Raw genomic sequence first — 3,049 nt, 5'->3', positions numbered from 1 at the left:
GGGTCATTTTGTGGTAGACACCGACGAGGCCTCCCTTGCAAGTAAATCGATCGATCGCTGACTGTCTTGTTTTCTTCATGATGAATAAGTCTCTAAACTAGCGGGGCTTGTGGAAACACAGACCCAACACACACAAATTCATCCAAACTGGTTGTTTGTTGGAAACTGGTGGAAACATTCAGCTCAGAAGCATCAGAGTGGGTTTGAAATAACACATAAAAAAACTAATCTGCCTTCCCAGAGAGGTGGATTTGTGGACTGATGGACTGAAATCACTTTCTTCACCTCCAGAACAAACACAAAGTGTGAGGGTACTTGTGAGTGAAAGCAAATTGTCCCACTTCAGCAGAGCAGACAGCTGAATCCAGCTCCAGACTCCCATTCCTCTTTCAAGAGATCAAATTCAGATTACCAGTGTGATTAAGTCCATCCTGAAGATCCACCACACTTCATTCATGTCAGTTTGGATGACAAAAGGCTCCAAGTGCTTTTTCATGTTTCATGATGCCTTTCTTTAGCTAACAATAACACATTTATATAGCTAATACAGCACAACACTGTTAATGATGATAATAATTATGTATACTTTATTGATCCCAGTGGGGAAATTACTTTCTCTGCATTTAACCCATTCACTCAGTGAAGCAGTGGGCAGCCACCAATCAGGCGCCCGGGGAGCAGTGTGTAGGAACGGTACTTTGCTCAGGGGTACCTCAGAGTAGCCATTCAGTGGATTCGAACCCCTCACCTTCCAATCTTGGGGCGACCACAATTTCATTATTATTTCATATTACATTTTTTCCAAGTAAATCTCTGATTTAAAAAAAAAAAAACAAAAAGAAAAAATTGACATCTTGCACATCAAACTTGTCTCATTTCTAAGAGGCTGCGTTTAAATTTTTGGGAAGCATCTGTAACCGGAAGGTCGCTGGTTCGATCCCTGGGCTCTCTGTCCTGGTCGTTGTGTCCTTGGGCAAGACACTTCACCTACCGCCTACTGGTGTTGGCCAGAGGGGCCGATGGCGCGATATGGCAGGCTCGCTTCTGTCAGTCTGCCCCAGGGCAGCTGTGGCTACAACTGTAGCTGCCTCCACCAGTGTGTGAATGTGAGAGTGGAATTGTTAAGCGCTTTGGGTGCCTTGAAAAGCGCTATATAAATGCAATCCATTATTATTATCTGTGACCTCAGCAAACACTTAAATAGATGCAGGGCGTGCTCTAGTATCCTATTGAGCATGAACGGGCTGTGGTTGTGGTTGTGGCTCAGCAGGTAGAGCAGGTGCAATAATCGGTATGGTGTGGTGTGAGTGGGTGAATGAGACATGTTGTAAAAAGTAGAACTATTTAAGAAGCGTCCATCCATTTACCATGAGAGGGCAGAACTCAGTTCTTCAGTCAGACCTCCTCTCACTCATCACATGGGGCTGCAACCACGATGTCAGGATCCAGAATTTTCAGTCCAAGGCTTCACAGCAAGACTGCATTTACTGATTTACATTCACTGTCTACATAGATCACACATACACGTTTGCTGTTTGAATGAGTGTAGTGGCAGACTTCTGGGGTTTGCATCAACTGATCTTTGATCAAGTGTAGACACAGAGATTATTCTCAATTTGTCATATAAAGACTCTTTTTTTCATGCAGAGCAACAATAAAACACGACTCTGACGTGCTGTCACGTGATGGACATGCATGCACTTATATACATGACAGTAAGAGGTTTGCTATGTAAACTGAGTGTTTTCCATGAGAAACACTGAAAGAGTTAAGCTGTCTGATAATGGACATGTAATGGGCTTGTAACTTTAAAAGTAAGTGTTTGATCTGCAACACATTTGACATTTTTTCTTGAAAACTGACACAAATGATTAATTCTGAATAATAATATTAGCTGGTTACTGTTTGAGTAGTTCTTCTGGCTCCTAAATGCAAATATATAACAATAACAACTGTTTCAGGAAGAATTCAGGACTTCACATGTCCATTTGTAACCCTTCAAAATATTCTTTCTGCTTGACAATATTAATCAATTTTTATAGCTTATTGTCTTCAGCACAAACCTTTGAGTTATCAGTATTTTCATTTTTCATTTCGGATATTTGTCACTCTGTAAAACCACCGCTCGCTCCGCAGCTTCCCTTCGTCCTTTCTGTAGGTCCTGCTGAGGAATTTGGATGAAAGGAAAGGAGGCAGAGCAGCCTCGAAGGGAGGGCGAAAAAGAGAGAGGAAGAAGTGATAGAGGAAAAGAGGGAGGAGAAGTGACAGCAGGGACAGAAAATAGAGGCAAAGAATCTTTAGGAATACTAATGAATTAATGATGCAACGTGTTGACATTTTTCTCTTTCTTCTTTTTGTCCCTGCACTCTTTCCTTGTCTCATTTCAACCCCTCTCTTCAACTCTCCTCCTCCTCCTCCTCCTCCTCCCCCTCTTCCTCTGCGCTCCTGCAGGTAGGAGGGTGTCCTTGTTAGCTTGTCATCCTGTTGTAACCCTGAGGCCAGTGATGTGACTGGAATGTGAATTCATCATAAAAGGACCAACTCTACCTGAGGACTTCCTGCTTCCCCAAGAAACTCAGGTAAGTCGTACATAATGGAATATTTAATGTGATAATTCTCTGTGTGGTTTGACTGTATGTCTGGAAAAATTACAAGTGCTGAAAAGCAGCTTGGTAATTTTGGGGCTTAGTTTTTTTTAGAAGGTACGTCTCCAGTTATTTCATTCAGCTGAAAAGAGCCGATGCATAAGTGGGGAAAAGTGATCATGAACTACGTGGTTTATTTGAGACCAGTGCAGAGCGGCTTGTCTGCTTGGTGTGAGATGCTCATAATGTTTCTTATGCTGGGTTCTGGTGCTGGTACTCGCCGTCAGCCTGACCTGCCGTAGACCTTCTATGGCACCACTTTGGGCCGGCAACAAAAACGGGCTTTATTTTTTGTCCTTTCTTTTTTTGGGTCAATCAGGAGTGTCAGAATCAGAATATCATATTAATCCCTGAGGAAATCATATGCGTACAGCTAGGGCTGTGCGATATGCCCAAAATCTCAT

At 42.6% G+C, this 3,049-nt stretch overlaps 1 protein-coding gene across 2 annotated transcripts in view; it reads left to right on the top strand.

The window, feature by feature from the left end:
* Positions 1–3,049, top strand: part of LOC102192222 (leucine-rich repeat and fibronectin type III domain-containing protein 1-like protein) — a 394,097-nt gene that overhangs the window by 155,343 nt on the left and 235,705 nt on the right. For both annotated transcript variants that reach the window (XM_005737443.2, XM_005737442.2), the window contains exon 3: positions 2,452–2,579. The gene's annotated coding sequence lies outside the window, so the exon portion shown is untranslated. The remainder of the gene's footprint in view (positions 1–2,451; positions 2,580–3,049) is intronic.

Source organism: Pundamilia nyererei, unplaced genomic scaffold (genome assembly GCF_000239375.1).
Source record: "Pundamilia nyererei isolate P.nyererei 1_Seehausen unplaced genomic scaffold, PunNye1.0 scaffold00076, whole genome shotgun sequence".
Classification (NCBI taxonomy): domain Eukaryota; kingdom Metazoa; phylum Chordata; class Actinopteri; order Cichliformes; family Cichlidae; genus Pundamilia; species Pundamilia nyererei.
This window is presented reverse-complemented; position numbering and strand designations above follow the sequence as displayed.